At 42.7% G+C, this 18,471-nt stretch overlaps 1 pseudogene across 1 annotated transcript in view; it reads left to right on the forward strand.

The window, feature by feature from the left end:
* Nucleotides 1-18,471, forward strand: part of LOC310849407 (catenin delta-2-like) — a 266,045-nt pseudogene that overhangs the window by 236,353 nt on the left and 11,221 nt on the right. The window contains exons 4-6 of the transcript XR_014568710.1: nt 4,080-4,114; nt 6,116-6,232; nt 13,414-13,586. The product of XR_014568710.1 is annotated as a catenin delta-2-like (transcript). The remainder of the gene's footprint in view (nt 1-4,079; nt 4,115-6,115; nt 6,233-13,413; nt 13,587-18,471) is intronic.

Consider the following 18,471-nt stretch of genomic DNA (forward strand, 5'->3'; position numbering starts at 1 on the left):
GGCAGCCTCCTGGGAGCCACAAGCTTATTGGCAAAACCTATTTGGTGTTTCGCAACTTTCTGACTGTTTGCAGGACCTTAGTCAGACCTAGAAGGGTACATGCAGAATCCACGGAAGCAATTGGCAGCTTGGTTGCAGACAGGATAAATGAAGCAGGAACCAGGAACTTGTAGTTAGGTGTTTATTATATACAGTGGGCTACTTACAGGAACAGAACACAGATCTTTAGCTAGCTCTCTCTGACACAACTCACAAGTCCTACACTCACTGACACACAGAACTCTGAACCTCTGAACTCTGACACATTCTAGTTAGTAGGCCATTAATTATCACTCCCTTGAGAGAGCTTGACCAATCAGGGAGCTGTTTCCATGCCCCTGTTATCACCAGGCAGACTTACTCCTTCAGATTGCCTTCTGGCTTTCTGCCAAACCTTAATTGACTCTGTGTGAGTAGCTGCACATACACAGATTCCCAACAAAGCTGGTGTTGGGTAGCACTGGGGATGAAAGTGGGCAGAGCAACAAATGTGATTCCCACGGCCTACCCCTTTGTACAGTAGGTGTCAGGGGCTGGCAGGCCACTGGCAAGTGTGCACTGGGGGCAGACTCAGGGCAGTGGTTTATGAGGGCCTGTGCCAGCCTGACAGAGGCCCAAACCATAAACCATAATTATCATGGCTTGTGCACATGTGCTTCATGTCCTTTTTGTGGGGGAGTAGAATTGTGGTCCCTAACTTTAAGAAATGCAGTATTCCTCCCTTATATGCAGCAGAAAGCAGTGGGAACTGGGATTTCGATTGAAATGACAGGAAGCTAGAAGGTGCTGTGGTGCACAGGGCCACAAAATTTATTGCGGACGTTTGGATAAGGGTAGACGAAGTGTGACAAAATGAAAACTAGCTTTTAATATAATATAGGAAGAAGTGTCTAGGAGATATATTTAAGCATTATAGAGGAGGGCTTGGGAAATATTGGAGTACTAGATACATTAAGCATTTTGTTATAGTTGAAGTTTTACTCAAGAATTCCGAATTCCAGGAGCCCCTTGGATGGCACATTTATTTCACTCAAGTGAATCATATCATAATAGGCAATTTTTGTGGTGTTGTTGGCCCTGTGAGGGAGGGATTGTGTATTTGGCAATATGGAGGCAAATAAAGAGCTCTTTCTTGTGGCGCTGACCTTCGCGAGCAGGGAAACTTTACTATGATGAAATAGGTAATCTCTCAAAAACAAAATTCCAGGAGAGGATTGGAACTGGGGATTAAACATCAAAACAAATATTCTGTGTTATGGCAGTTAAAAGCCCTCCAGAGAAGTTATTTGGATAGATTGAGGACAGTCAGCTGGAAAGTCATAGCTGGATTCACAAGGATACAAAACTTTGTTGACTGTTCTGAGGTGAGGCGGCTGTATGTTACTTTTTCAGACCTAATTTTTATACTTTATCTAAGGCCTCATCTGAGGATTAAAAGATACAAATGTTACATTTCAGAGGGATTTCCTGTTGTTGTTAAATAGTTTGTGTATCGTAAATTTATTATATATTTATGCACATATTATTGCAATACTAATCTTCACCGAGGAAGTTATTACACTCAGGGGATTCAGGATAATTGTTTTTAATTACCCATCAAATATTTTAAAATGCAAGAGATTTTGTCATGCTTCTCTTTTTTTTGCTGCTGATGCTTAGGAACAGTTTGTGTCAGTTATTACCCTTTTTCTTTTTCTTTCCAGACATTGCTCACTAGTAGGGCAATGTCTGAGGGCCAAACTACGCTTGAGACTTAACAAGCTAACTTGGAGCGAGTCAGGGTCTGGGTTTTTCATTTTTGTTAGGTGGGTGGGATTTTCCTTGGCTCTGCAGCACATATTGAGGATAGGTTTAATTCTTCTCCCCTGCAGCTGTGATACCAGTGAAAAACCTCTAACCTTTTGCTGCTATAAAGATTTAGGACAGGGGTAGGCAAACTAAGGCCCAGGGGCCGGATGCGGTCCAATCACCTTCTCAATCTGGCCCGCGGACGGTCCGGGAATCAGTGTGTTTTTACATGAGTAGAATGTGTCCTTTTATTTAAAATGCATCTCTGGGTTATTTGTGGAGCATAGGAATTTGTTCATCCCCTCCCCCAAATATAGTCTGGGCCCCCCCCCCACAAGGTCTGAGGACAGTAAACAGGCCCCTTGCTGAAAAAGTTTGTTGACCCCTGATTTAGAAAGAAAACTCCCAATGGCATCAAGATGGGCCTATATGTAATATCTAACTTTCCCTGTTGATTTCCAGTCAGAATGCTCCACTCTGTCTGCTCTTCTGTCACCCAGGGACACGACACCCACTTAACTCCCAGTTCTCTTGCCAGCCTCACCTCCATTCCCAGCACCCTCTTGAGTCTCTGGCCCTCCCAGAGCCCACCCTTAGCCCATCCTCTCAGGATGAATGTGCCACTCAATCTGGTTCTCAGCCACGGCTGTTGCCTCCTCTGTCGCCTAGGTCACAGAAATGCCAGCTCAGGCACAAACAGATAACTCAGGTCCAGTGATCCTGAAGGATTTCCCATTTGCTAACTCAGTCCCAATGGCAATCCTGCTTGGGACATTGAAGTTGGGCTTCCCTTGATTCCATATCATGGGACCCAAGAGAGCATGTTGCTATTTGGATCAACGTCTTAGCTTGCCTAGCCATACATGGCACCCATCGTGCCTTTGAACTCCATTTTGCCTCTGCACTGTACTGATTTGAGCATTGAAGTTTTGGGCAGAAAGTGTACTCCAAGTTCAAGTTTCTCATCCTTCCGTGAGAGCCAGGACACAGACAACCTGAATTCTTGCTTAGTCGGCTGATGGGTTCTTATTCTCCTTTATTATGGTTCTTTATGTTAAAACCAGACTTGTGCAGTGCAGTCCTTAAAAGAGAGGATGCCTTCACCTTCCCAGGTGTGATGTTCCCGGGGGGGGGGGGTACCGTGAGGCATGGTCAAAGTCCGGTCCTTGCCCGAGGGTCTGGAGACTGTCCACCAAGGGGGAAGCTGGGTTCAAAGCAAAAAGCCGGGCGTGGTCGGGAACTCCGGAAAGACAGGTCTGGGTGCTGGCAGAAACAGGTTTCCAACATCGTTGCTCCCGCAACCTGGGACCAGGTTGACTGGCCTTTATCTTCTCTGAGGCCAGGGGTGGTCCTGGCCCACAGGTGACCCGCCTCTCCTGGCCTTAAGGCGAGCACTCCTCCTGAGAGAAACCAGTTCCCTCCGCTTCTCTGCCCTGAGCCTCTGCAGCTCAGAAGAAGCTGGAGGGTTACTGGACCCGGGGGAGGCTCACCTTCCACTGACATGGCTGGGAGAGGCGCACCTGTAGGCAATGGGTCCTCAATCACCTCCGGAGCCAGAGTGGATTCATCTGGTGTCTGCTCCTGAGGATCCGGCACAGGTGCAGGCGCTTCAGATTCAAGGCCCTGCCCCAGCTCAGCCGGCCCTGGAGGCGGGGACTCCTGTGCAGGCTGGGGTTCCTCTGGTTCAGCCTCTGAATCAGACTCCCAGGCCATCACACCAGGCCATTCCAGTTATGCACGGGCAGCTCTGTGTGCTAGTATTCACTTGTAACAAAGACAATTTATTTTTCATTATAGCAAAAGAGAGCATTCAAATATTCCTAATATTTTTGACAGCTGGGTACAATTGATGCTAATATTTGTTCTGAGAAACAGTGTGGTATTGCTCTCTTTGCCTAATTTTGGTTCTGGTCAAGTTTTTCTTAATATTAATCCAGTGGCTTGGATCCTAACTACCTTCTCTGTAGAGAGCATCTCCCCCTGGAAATCTGTTTCAGGGAATTGGGGGACTTTTAGAAATGGTTTCAGTATAGTGCAGAATAATGCCGATGGAGGGAGGAATGGTGGGTAATTTCTCATCTGAATGAAGGTACAATATAGGGTCCTTGCCAGTTGGTTTCAAAATGAAAATAGTGTCAAGTGTGAGAGTTGTACTACTCAGTTTCAAACTCATATAATTAAAAATAGATTCTCCGAGACTTTTCTGAGTTCTAACACATATTTTGTATGGTTTTTGTTTCATTTCACTGCAGTTCAACTGAAGAACAGTTTCACTGGCAAACCCAAGGTAAATTATAATTTTGTAGAATGCTGTGTTGAACTTTTCTTTCTAGGAGAGTCACTATTTTCAGGTGCTTTGCCCTAACTGTGCTTTTGTTATGGAAATACTGCAGCCAAGCTGCAAATATTTTATAATTGGGATAATGTTATACTTCTCCCAGACAGTATTTCCATAATCTTATAGAAACAGTATAAATTACTGCCGAACAAGTATGTCAGTTAACAACTTGGTATGTTTCTCTATTCCCAGAACATCAGTTACTCACAGAACCCTCTGAGTCATAAATCAAACCAAGTAGGAAGTTACCAATTGTTTACTTCCCAACACCCACCCTGAACAGATTTTCATAAATCAAGCATGAAATGATTTGTTAAAATTAAAGTATTAAAAATATAGGAAAAAAATGACAAAGTAATTTTATACACATAATAAACTAGCAATAAGAAAGATTAACATCATAAAATTTTAAAAGCTATACGAGTTTATCCATGAAGGTTACTGGCAACCTTCCTTAGCCTGGTGTCCTCTAGATCTTTTGGACTACAATACCCATCAGACCCAGGTAGCATGGCGAATGGTGTGGGATTATGGGAGTTGTAGTCCAAAACATCTGAAAGGCATCAGTTTAGGAAGTCTGTGTCCCTTAATGACAATAAACTGAACTACAGATCAGTATGACATTCTCCCAGTCTGTTGATTCTTCTTACGAACTTGTTCACCTATTTAGGCCATAAGACTTACATCCTGTTTTATGGCACTGAGAAACTTTCAGAGCTGTTGTTTATAGTTACCAAGGCACAGCTGGCATCAATGGAACCCCAAAGAGGCCATCTTTTTCTTAATTCAAAAATTTAGTTCTCCCCCCCCCCAAAAAAAAACAACAATTAGACTGTTCCCTGGCCCATTGCTATAATGGAAAAGACTGCAAATTAAGGATTCAGTATTTTCAATACGATTTTAAATTTGGAATGTACAGTCTCCCTAACTGACCAGAATTGTTTCATTGTTTATATTTATTTATTTATTGGAGGAGCGATCCTATAGCAAGATCCACCACAATTAGCAGTTTAGGATCCTGCAGATCTCTGGCTGAACCACGAGGTCCCTGACACAACCATAACATAAACATTGGCTTAACTTCCTCAAACTTGGTGGAGCCAGAGATACGGTAGCCTATCTCCCCCATCCTGGCTCAGCTGAGACCCAGCTGGCTGAGAGACAAACACTGGGTGTCAAGCACCACACCGGAAGAACTCATTTATTGTCCAGCTGTTATATGTGAAAAAGTATATATGCTAAAGTGCAATTTGGGAAAAAAGAGAGAGAAAATTATCATTTAGTTATTACCTCTTGAGAAAGCACATATTGAAATAAATGGAAGAGCAAAATATTATATGACACATAACATTCCCAGAGGAATGTTGGCCATCATCCAGCACGTAAACATTATTGGCATTAAGTTTGCCTCTTCACTAAAAATGTAATGGTAAAGGACCCCTGGATGGTTAAGCCCAGTCAAAGGCGACTATGGGGTTACGGTGCTCATCTTGTTTTCAGGCCAAGGGAGCCGGCGTTTGTCCACAGCTTTCCGGGTCATGTGACCAGCATGACTTAACCGCTTCTGGCGCAACAAAACACTGTGATGGAAAACAGAGCGTACGGAAACACCGTTTACCTTCCTGCCACAGCAGTATCTATTTATCTACTTGCACTGCGTGCTTTCAAACTCCTAGGTTGGCAGGGACTGGGACAGAGGAACAGGAGCTCACCCTGTTGTGGGGATTTGAACTACTGACCTTCTGATCGGCAAGCCCAAGAGGCTCAGTGGTTTCGACCACAGTGTCACTCGCGTCCCATTAGCCTCTTCAGTACTTGATTGTGGACAGCAGTGTAAAGATCATTGCAGACTAGCATTACAAATACCCAATAGCTTTTGCTTAATAAGCCTACCTTCACTTTCCCTGTATTTTAGATTATTTAAATGTTTAAAACAATATTTTGTTACAGATGGTCAGAAGGATATAGAAGATGAGCTCACAACAGGTCTTGAACTTGTTGACTCCTGTATTAGATCTCTGCAAGAGTCTGGAATACTTGATCCACAGGACTATTCAACTACCGAAAGTAAGTTTCTAAAGAATGTTCCTTTCATTGTGTCCTACCCTAAATTAAAACCCAGTCTGCACAGAAGATGATATGTTTTTAGGATGAAAGGATACTGGGCCATTATGATGTTCTTATTTTATCTGTCATTTCTGAAAACCGGCAGTATTCAGTGAGCAATTGCCTTTCTCCTACCCCACTCTATGTGTGTGTGGATAACAATCTCCAAGCTGTTTTAGAGCTGCTTTCACAATACAGATGAAAACAGCATGGGGTTATTTTATGCGCAGGTAGCCTTTGGTAGAAATGTGGAGAGATGGGGAAAACATGTAATGTTTACTAACATCAAACGTTTAGGAACCAGCTTCTGGTTTTAAAAAATATTTAGATGCTTGACATTTTACCTGCCTCAGAAAGTGAATTGGGCTTTCAGTATACGGTACCCTATATAGGGCTTCTAAACCTTTCTATCCCTAGGGCCCACATGAGGTGTCTGAGGCCTACCAGTCACAAAAGTGAGATATGGGGCAGAGCTAGTCACAAAATGGGGCAGTGTGAGGAGGCAGACTTTGGCATAATCACTGGGTGATGACTGACATCATTTTCCTAATTCATGTCTGCAAGTTGCACAATTATTTGCCACAACATTTTCCTTATGATCAGGGAACTGTAGCTGAGCTTTCCTCAAGCTAAATATAGACATTTGGAACTCACAAAGTAGATTAAGATATTCTGGTTTTCCACAGAAGTAATTCTGTTTAAACATGGGGGTGGGGGAATTCTGCATGTAAATAATTGTCTTTGTATTTTTAATTGTAAGTTCAGGTATGTGTGGAATGTATATGTATAACTTAAAATGAAAATATATGTGTATGGCTTACATTTGACTTATAAAATGAGCAATTTTAAAATATTACTAACTCTTGAGATGATGTTTCTTAACTACATTTACTGCCCCATGGTAACTTACCTGAGGTTGACGCTGGTGTGCTAGGTGGTTTATTTCATCCATGTTCTTCCATTGCCCATGGTTTATCCAAACATAATCGCTCAAATTAGTGGCTAGGAAGAGATGTATTGTGCATTTTCAGCTCACCCTGTTCAGCACAGAACTTTTCCCTTTATGCAACAGGCTGCTGTGGTACAACTACTGCAGTAAAACGTTCAATCAGAAAGGAGATTTTTGCATATTAGCGGGTGCACATATTTGTGTAATACATATGTTAGCTGATACACACCTTCTCGCTGAATGCAAACATTTCATTTTTATGTATATACAGAAACTCACCTATGAAGTAGCTCTTAAAATATTGAGGGGTTTTCCCCCTGCCAATAAATTTAAAGTTTGAGGAATCTTATGGATAACAAAGGACTTTCTCTGGCTATTTGCATACACATGGTGAACTGATGATACAGGGAACAAGTTCTGGGGTCCAGCTCTTTCAAACTCTGCTTTAAAGTAAGAATTAAAGCCATCTTATGGGAATACGTGATCCTCTAAAGCGATAGTTATTATAACAGATGCCTGGCATATTTGATTTTAATGAAAGGAATCAGCATATGTACAATACAAAACTTTATTAAGTCATTTCAACTCGCCTCTCCGTTTAATAGAGTGCTTTCAGCAATTCCCCAGTGAATACACTCCAAAAACCATCTCTATTGTAGAATCTCTAACAAAGCAGATGTTTGCGTCTGAAAAAGCATTTGGTCTTGATTTTTATTATGTTTTTCTTCTACCTGTCGCTTCCTCTGAACGAATTAAAAAGGCTGCACAACAAAAGGCCCGCATCTGCATCGTTAGATGTGTAAAAAGCCAATTCAGTCCATGTTCTCTCATTTTTAAAAAATAACCACCTGTCAGATGGTTGAAAGGGTAGAATAAGATTAAATCTGGCATCTTTTGAGCTAGCAGTCTGTTAATCAGTGAGAGTTATTTCCTTCTCATAATCCAGCAAAGGTTTCAGGGTAACCTTGTGCTGTTGATCTTGACAGACTGCTCCGTGGGGGTTGCTTAACACATATAATGCTCTAATTAAAGTCACATGGAATATGTCTGAGGCATTCGTTCGCCTTTGTGCATTAGTTCTTCCCTTTTGTTTTCTAAATCTTGATTACAGCGTTTCGTGAGAGAGACAGAGAGAAATGTTTGGGTTCAGCCACGGTCTTTGTCTAGAAGCTCTTCCAGGCTGGTTATGGTTTCCAGCGATAGCAGGAAGGCACTCTGCAGAAGCTCAAAGACACCATTGTTGTCGTTGCTTTTATCATCATTTCATGCAGCTGAAATGGCTCCCTGAGCTAAGCACTGGTGTCCCTTGACACAAACTGTGCAGATACGCAAAATTCATTGCTACCCAGTGGGTGCATTCCACACCAACTTTTAAACGGCTGCTGAAAACTTTTATATTCCACCAGGCCTCTGCAGGCAATTAAGGGTAGACCCCCACACACAGTCTGTTGATTTTTGTTTTTAATTTCTTTTTGCTTTTAACTTGTTTTTAACTTTCTACCTATTTTACTGTCTGGTTTTATGTTTTTCAGTTGTTATAAAATGCTGTTTCATACAGTGGTGAGTGTGAGTGTGAGTGTGTGTGTCAACAAAGACCACTTCAAATTATCTACACAATATACTTATCATCTATCTGGATTCCTTGGGTACAATTAAGTTTTAAGTTTGTTGGACTGACATTCTGTTTGAGTCGCAGAAACATTATTACCAGCTTCCCACGAGCACAACATGGCGCCCCAAAATGTGTGTTTTGGGGCAATGCAATCTCATACGAAAGCTGCGTCCGGCCATGATCTCATGCATTTTTGGGCGCTGTTCTTTCACACAAGACCATGACCCCTCAAAATGGGATGCTCTAGAAAGTTGATAGGTATGTGCCATGGACCGGCTGGGTAGGTTATGCGGACGCCCTGGGGTCCACCGACCACCGGGTGGCGCTGTGGGTTAAACCACAGAGCCTAGGACTTGCCGATCAGAAGGTCGGTGGTTCGAATCCCCACGACGGGGTGAGCTCCCATTGCTCGGTCGCTGCTCCTGCCAACCTAGCAGTTCAAAAGCATGTCAAAGTGCAAGTAGATAAATAGGTACCACTCTGGCGGGAAGGTAAATGGTGTTTCCGTGCGCTACTCTAGTTCGCCAGAAGTGGCTTAGTTATGCTGGCCACATGACCACATACGCCGGCTCCCTCGGCCAATAAAGTGAGATGAGCGCCGCAACCCCAGAGTCGGTCACGACTGGACCTAATGGTCAGGGGTCCCTTTACCTTTACCTAAAGCTAAAACTGGGAGAATTATATAGAAATCTGTTTAAAGAGCTATGCAGATATATTTGTCCCTCCTTGTGATTGTCCTTGGAAGAGATCAGAAGCAGATCTTTTATCTTACACAGTCCGTTCTGCCTCTCCCCATCACCATTCCTTCAGGGAAGAACAAACTCAGAGATCCCCTGTTTATTTGAATCAATAGGAGGCAATCGCCAACAACAAAATGGGGGAGCAGGGCATCACCAACCTTCAATTAGGGCCAGGGCCTTTTCAGTAGTGGCCCCAACTTGGTGGAATGCTCTGTCACAAGAGACTAGGGCTCTGCGGGACTTGACATCTTTCTGCAGGGCCTGCAAGACACAGCTGTTCCGCCTGGCCTTTGGTTTGGACTCAGCCTGACCCTTATGTTTCCCTCCCCTTATGGTTTTGATCTATGGGCTACTTTTAAAATTTTAACCTTTATTTTAAATTGGTTTTTTTCCCCTCCCCCCCCCATTATGTGTTTAGTGTAATTTTATTGGTGTTAGCCGCCCTGAGCCCAGCTCTGGCAGGGGAGGGTGGGGTATAAATAATTTATTATTATTATTATTATTATTATTATTATTATTATTATTATTATTATTATTAATGGATAATGTCTTCAGAAGATTTCCCAGTCCCACCTCCATGCCCTATGTAACTCCTAAGTGGCATAGCAGAAAAGAGTGAAGGGAATGGCAGGCAGCAGTAACAATAAATCATTCTTGAAGCTTTTCTGTAGTGAGCCAGCTCTGGAAGGGTTCCTGACAGGTGAATCATATAAGATGACTGCTCTAAACATCCTCCATGGTCTGTTTTCTTTAAAGAGACTACTTAGTAGCTTGCAAACAGGGGGTTTTAAATATAGCTCAGTCTCACACAGAGCTCCTGTAGAACTTGCCATACAATACCTGCTTTTTGTCCCTATCTCTGGAATAAGCACAGGAAGTGCTCACATAGACAGAAAAGCCTCAAATGTGTTTGTGTGCCCTTGGGGTGTGGTGAGGAAGGAGAAGGGCCATGCAGTATAGACAGATTGGCCCAATATGGTGAATCATTATAAATGGTTTATCCTGAATGTGCTGATCTGGGCTCTTTTTGCTCCTCCTCACTGCAGCGTAGAGAAAATAAACCACACTTAACTGGAGATTGTGTTTTTGTTTTCCAAGCCATGATCAAGAACAAACTTTGACTACAGAATATAGTTAGGAATGAGACAAATGATGGTCCCTGGTTGGGACATAATGCTATGCTAGTGATGGCGATTTGCTTCCTCCATCTACTAAGAGGGAGGAGCAAAGTGGGTAAGCTCACAGTAAACTATTCACACACACACACACACACACACACACACACACGGACCACTTGGACTTTGTAATGTCCACTAAACTTTTTAATTAAATCAGGGTTTGTTTATGTTTTAACACTTACTTTCCATTCCCTCCCTTTTATGGTAAACTATCTCCCATTATCCCCACAACATTCCTACAAGAATAAAGAATGACTGTGATAATGCTGTCTTATTTAAAAGGAAAAAAAAGAAATGACATACATATTAGTTTTTAAGACACCGCTTGGAATTTGGGATACTATACGCAATGTGCATGTGAAGTTTATCTATTTTGATATATCTTCCCATTTTCAGATCAGGTTTTCTGGAAGATCTCAAGGGAAGATCTCCTCTTGCTCCAGGCATCCATTGCCAGAAACAAATGGGTAGAGCAAGAGTCCATCCATTTTCCAGGACTTCAGCATGATGCATTTCACTTTAAAGAGTGCTTGCAATGAGAGTCATCAGTTATACTTTAGCATGTTCCATATCATTTTCTTTGTATGCTGCATTCCCACGGTTAAAACCATGCTCAAGGCACCTTACAACATGAAAATGTTACCACAATACAAAAACACACACAGTGTTATGTACTGAAGTTCTCACCCTGGGCCAGCAGGGGGATACTGTAGATAGTTATGCAAATAAGGGATCGAAAGTGACATTCAGTGATTGGATAGTTTTAGAAAATTGTTACAGTTACGTTGTACTGGACCTCTATATAAGCAGGCTGACTGAACCCTTCAGTTCAGTTCTGTTCTGGCCTGTGAATAAACAAGAGCTGTTTGAAGAATCACTGTGTTGTCTGATATGTTCACCCACAACTTAACACACAGGAAACCTAGTCATAAACAACAAATAAAACACCAAAAAGTACAAAACCAAATTGAACAATTTCCACATAAATCACAACAAAGATACAAAATAAAGATACCAAAACAAGCCTGGCCCAAGCAATACCCCAGCAGTAAAACAGCTCCCTAGGCAGATTGTATTTGTGTCTCTTCTTCCACTGTCTTGCTTTTTCTTCTTCTATACCTTTCTGCCCCTATCAATCCCCCCCAATCATTTAAAAGAACAGAAATATTTGTATGAACATATATAATGAAATATAAATATACATATTGAAATGCAATGAAACATATAGCATGCACACACACACAGGAGGAACCATGTACCAGTCAAGTAAATAACATGGAGTGTTCAGATATGCTACAAGCTTCAGCAGATTATTGTGTAATTAGGCTTAGTAAATCTAAAAGTAATTACTGCATAAGAAGCAGTGTAATTTAGAGGACCAAATTAATCGTGCATTTATCTGGTAATGATATGGTATCATGTAAATAACCTGACATTACATTGTCATTACCATCTGAGTAAAAAGCCTGGCTTTTATATATATATATATATAAAAGGAACAGAAAAGGAAGAAAAGATAAACCTTACCATAATCGAAATAAAAATAATAATATATACAATGAGGAGAAGAAGAAAATAGGGAAAATTAATTCTGGGGTGCTGAGCTTCACTCCTCAGACGAAGTTAACAGTTGAACCCATTTTCTCAAGGGCAGAATAAAAGGAGGAGGTGGTTAATAAAAACACTAATAAATAATAATGCTTGGCGTTTCTATAGCACCTTAGAGGATTCCGATATTTTCATGAACATTATCTCAGTAACAGCTAAATTCATGTTTGGATTCTCAGATTCCAGTTAGGCTAAGGGTAATATGGCTTGCCTAAAAGCATCTGATGAGTTTGCGGCATAGACAACATTTGAATCAAGGACTTTGTAGTCCATTTCTGAGCCTCTATGGGACACTAGTTCTTGAGATCTCGCTCAGAATGCTGTGGTTTGGTGGTCCAGCAAAGAATGTGGCATGATTTTCCATGCTAACAGAATCTTTGGCAATTGAGATGGAGGATTAAGTCATACGAGAAACCTTGCTAGATCATACTGATTGTTCATGTAGCCCACCCAGCACTCCATCTCTAACATTGGTTTGTTGGTCAGGGATTATGGGAGTTGCAGTTCAAAATATCTAGGCTGAGGAAGGCTGGCACGAAACTAGAAAAGTAAAATGCAACGTGGGAATGTTGTGAATGCAGCCATAATGTGCATTTTCCTACCCTCATTCCACACCACTGGCTGCTAGGGTTGTGATGGTGTCAGAAAAGAGGGGAAGCAGAATGCAATCAAATGAAAGTGTGGAACAGAGCAGGAGGGAGAACTTGGTACTGGGCTGCCTGCTACAGTACTTTCAGCAGCAGTCTCCTATTTCTTGCAGTGCTTCGTTCTGCCCTGCCCAGTCTATTTCATGTCGCAAAATGAGGTTAGGTTTTTTCCCCTCCCCCCCCTCCATTAAGTTCAATGAAGTAACACTTTTTAGTTGCTCAACATACTGTGCTCTTCTTGAGAAAGACAAAATAATGATGTTTAAGTAATAAGTGCCACTTTAAATTACAGGACCCGATCTTATTGCCGAAATGACAAGCTGCAGAAAGCAGGAATCAAATGTGATAAATGCATTCTTTCTCTCCGTTGTGGTGCTCACTGACTGCTCCAAATTGCTTTCAACACAGGGCCCAACCTTCTATCCCAGAGTGCACTTCAGCTCAATTCCAAACCCGAAGGGTCTTTCCAGTATCCATCTAGCTACCATAGCAACCAGACCCTTGCCCTCGGTGATTCAGCAGCCTCACAGCTTCCAGCCCGCAGCAGTCAAGCCAGAGCTGCGATACAGAACTATAGCCAGGTATGTTTTGAGAAGGATTCATTTATACCAAGTACCGTTTTGAAGGGCATATTCTGGTTGAAGATGAATCTCACGCACACGTGGTTTTGCTTACAGAGTTTAAGTTTATAATTTATGTTTGTGTGGAATACAGCTAATAACATCAATGCAATATTAAAGGAATAATTCAGCAGAACAAAATGACAACGTTCTTGTGTTTATACATTAGTTTAGGAGATGTTTATTAATCTTTAATTTTATCATGACTTATTTATGTGTGGGTTCGAATCCCCGCGACGGGGTGAGCTCCCGTTGCTCGGTCCCTGCTCCTGTCAACCTAGCAGTTCGAAAGCACGTCAAAGTGCAAGTAGATAAATAGGTACTGCTCCAGCAGGAAGGTAAATGGTGTTTCCGTATGCTGCTCTGGTTCACCAGAAGCGGCGTAGTCATGCTGGCCACATGACCCGGAAAAATCTGTCTGCGGACAAAAGCCGGCTCCCTCGGCCAGTAAAGCGAGATGAGCGCCAGAGCCCCAGAGTCGTCTGCGACTGAACCTAACTGTCAGGGGTCCCTTTACCTTTACTAATCCACTTATATAGCACTATCACAATTAGGAATGTGTATAATCTGCACCTTTACTTCTGTGGGTACCTCTGCAGACCATGCTTTACCTACACAGAAATAGCTGACACATTATTTTCAAAATGCAATCCCAAAGAATTGTGCATTCTGTGTGCATTTTCTATAATTGGCTTAGAGCAGAATCCCAACCCTAGATCTGCCAAGATGAGCGAGATCTCTGGCCCAGCTGGCAAGTTTGCAACCCCAGCTAAGCCAGAGATACATCAGTGTAACTTCTTCATCCTGGCTCAGGTGGGGCTAAGCCACATCAGCCAAGACCAGCAGAATTTACACCAGTGTAAACCCTGAAAAATGGGCATTCCTGGGGAAGGGGCTACATTGCGCAGGAGATACACTGGCAAAAAAATGGTGGTGTACCTCAAACAGTATTTTAAAGGCTTAGGCTTAGTCCTGCTCCTGAACAGAGCTTGGATCTGGTGTAAATTAAAGCAGCATAAATTACACTGGCTTTCCATGTTTAGGATTTCTCCTTTAATCTCATCATGTTCCACATTCTAAGGCATCAAGTGGCATATTGCAAATTTGAATCATTGTTGCACATTGCAGACACAGTTGGGGCTTAATTGTGAAGCCGTTTCTACTGAGTTTTTTTCCTTTTATTTTCATGGATTTGATGACATTATTATCAAACCTGCTGTCTGTATGGGACAAGTCTATGCAGTAGCAAATTTGGAGACAATAACAAATATTTTTGGCATTCTCTTGCTAGACTTTTTATTATTCATTTGTTTTGAGATACTGAGAGTTGCCTACGGGTAAGGTTGTAATTGCATAAAAAGTCTTGAGAATATCTTGGCAAAAGAAACCCACCAGCTTCTGCAATATATCCAATTTTCATTAGCCTGAGCATAATTGTGGTGATAGGTTTCATGAATTTGGCATATTTCTAGGATGCAAGGGAGCTGTAAATAAATGTAGCCTTTGATTAACTTAACTGCTAGACTTGCAAGTGTTACAAGTAAAACCATGGGAGGAAAGTACATATATTTCAGAAGCTTTGGCAACATTAATTCAAAAAAAGAATCTGGAACACATGCAGCCTCCTACATTTTTCGAAAATGCTAATGATAATTTAACTGTAGTCCCTAACGGCGATTTCAAAGCCCTTCACATTCCCCACCTTGCAAAATTATGGATGCTTTATGCTAATTTAATCTAAAACAAGGATAGAAACTTTTAAATGCTTTGTGTAAAAAATCAAACAAAGTCTCAGTTCTGAATTTAGTATCTGCACTCTCCTCAATACCATATCTAGGTGTTTTTGTGCACATATGAAAATCTGTGTAAGTGGGGATTGCCCGACACCTCTGCGCATGCAATGGCCTTGCCCATGTGGCAGTGAGAGGGGTAGCCTCCGCTCACACAGAGCTTCAGCGCACATTTGACTGAGGGCTTTCACTGTAAGATTTCTTCCTGCACCAGCCGATGATGCCATGATGGGGCAGCAACGCTCACCTGACCTCCAGGCAGCTGAGTTGCTGCTGCTTATGGAGTGGGACTGGGGAGATTAGTGGAAGTGCAAATGCACCAGCAGAGCCTATCCAATGCTTCCCGTTCATTTGCACCGCACAGACCTCCCTGCCACTCCTGCTCAGGAAAACAGCAGCAACTCAGCTGCCACTCCACCACTTCATCTAGGGCCACCTCACGACCTATCATTGCCTGCGGCAAAGGACAAGATGGCTACCTCCCCCAAGGCACCCACAGAAGCCAAATAGACTAGCAGTTGCATCTTACACCCTTACTACTGAAAGGACACTATCCTGCACTGCACTTGAGGGCAGCAGGCTACCCTGCTGAATTTTACAGGGCAGCCTACAGGGCACTCAGAGCTCTGTCTTCTCCCTCCCTCTCAGCATCAGCTACCTGAGCCAGCTTTCTCATGCTGCCTCACCCTGGGGCTGGCCCTGACTTCATCCACTGCTGTCTCCCACTATCCTACAGTTTCAGTTACTGTAGTTTTCACTCTATAGGACACACCCAACCATAGGAGGCACCTTGTTTTAGAGGGGGAGAACAAGGGGAAAAAAATTCTCCCCCTCTCTGCTCAGTGCCCCTTCAGCGAAGCGGCAGCAGAAATGGAGCCCCTTCCATTTCTCCTCCTGCTTGGCTGAAGGGGCGCTGTGCAGCTCTCCCTCTCTGCTGAAGCCAGGAGAGTCTTGCTCTCCCAGCTTCAGCAAAAGGAACCCGAAGCCTCCGGAGCGCAGCGGGACCTCCCGCTGTGTTCCGAAGGCTTCAGGCGGCTATCCCTGAAGCCTTTGGAGTGCACCACGAGTTCCCACTGCGCTCCGGAGGCTTCGGGTTCCTTTTGCTGAAGCCAAGGAGCCTGCATTCGCTCCATAGGACGCAGACACATTTCCCCTTAATTTTTGGAGGGGGAAAAGTGTGTCCTATAGAGTGAAAAATACGGTAAATAAAGATGTTTCTTTATGTGTTGTTCTTCGCTATAAACAGAATACTGAAAACAACATTTTTAAAAAAAAAAAAATAGTTTGGTGCGATTTTTCTCAAAGATGCAATTTGTACATAAACCCCACTTTGTTGTTTGGTTAGGCAGCAGTCTGGCAGGGCTATGTGCACATGTCTGCCTGCAGGGGTGTCTCTTTAGCATTTACTGCAGGCACTCACATATCCAAATAAGCAAGCTGATTTCAAAGGGAAAAGCAGCTTGCCTATTCAGCCATGCAGGCAGTTGCAGGAGGAACCTCAAAGACACCTCCAGCTGTATACTTGGTTTTCTCCTACCCTTGAACATACCTTCTGTAAGAATTGCAGCCTTCTTGTTGCACTTGCTGAATAGGAACCCCAGCAGTTGCAACAACAAAAAAACCCCTGCTCTGAACAGGAAGTACTCTTAATTTTCTGTACCTTAAAACAATATTCCCACAAGCAAAGTCATCATTGTGCTTTCTTTATAACATTGCTCTTTTGCGAAACATCTAATATATATATTTTTTCAAAAGATTATTGCAATCTTGGGACGGCGTTACATAGCATTTGGGTAAGGATTCCTTCAGATGAATGGACTTACTTTTAAACTCACAATGACACTTTATACAAAGCACAGTAGATCTGAACATTATTTTACATTTTATACAAAGCACAGTAGATCTAAACATTTAACAGCAGCTGCACTATAAAGCGATGTAACAGTGTTCAGTCCATTCATTAGTGTAAGTGGGAGAGACCTACAGTTCATGATAGAAAACAAAATAAAGCACAAACCATGGCTATTATGCTTGTGGGGATGTTCCTCCTTCCTGCGTCTCAACCGAAGAAGACTAGATATGAATTTATCACTGGTGCATGGTCTCTGTGGCTCCTTGTGGAACGTTCTGTTATTGAAGTCAGTTTGAACAGAGACAGTCCCAGGAAGGTACAGGAGCTCATAGAATTCAATGTACTGTACAAAGCCTGCATATTTCGAAAGATCTGTATTTTAAAAAGAGCCTGTCTAGTCTAGCTTCCTGTTTTACATTGGCCACCCAGATGCCTTCCCCAAAAGCAGATCATCCCCTGGCAGCTGTTATTTGGGGGCCTCTGAATGAGTTTGTTCAACTGCCATTTAAAGCTATCCGAGTGGCCACTGCCGTACCCTGTAGCAGTAAGTCCCAGAAACTATGTGAAGAAATGCCTTTTCTTTTTTCTGTGCAGAATCTACCCCCCACAAATTTTATTTGAGACGACCCTGAGTTCTAACATTATGTGGGGCTACCTTTGAAGGTGACTACAGTTAATCCAGAATGCGGCAGCTAGACTGGTGACTGGGAGCGGCCGCCGAGACCATATTACACCGGTCTTGAAAGACCTAAATTGGCTCCCAGTACGTTTCCGAGCACAATTCAAAGTGTTGGTGCTGACCTTTAAAGCCCTAAACGGCCTCGGTCCAGTATATCTGAAGGAGCGTCTCCTCCCCCATCGTTTTGCCCGGACACTGAGGTCCAACTCCGAAGGCGTTCTGGCGGTTCCCTCACTGCGAGAGGCCAAGTTACAGGGAACCAGGCAGAGGGCCTTCTCGGTAGTGGCACCCGCCCTGTGGAACGCCCTCCCACCAGATGTCAAAGAGAAAAATAACTACCAAACCTTTAGAAGACATCTAAAGGCAGCTCTGTTTAGGGAAGCTTTTAATGTTTAATAGGTTATTGTATTTTAGTGTTTTGTTGGAAGCCGCCCAGGGTGGCTGGGGGGACCCAGCCAGATGGGCAGGGTATAAATAAATTATTATTATTATTATTATTATTATTATTATTATTATTATTATTAT

This window comes from Podarcis gaigeae (assembly GCF_964106915.1).
Source record: "Podarcis gaigeae genome assembly, chromosome: 7".
Classification (NCBI taxonomy): domain Eukaryota; kingdom Metazoa; phylum Chordata; class Lepidosauria; order Squamata; family Lacertidae; genus Podarcis; species Podarcis gaigeae.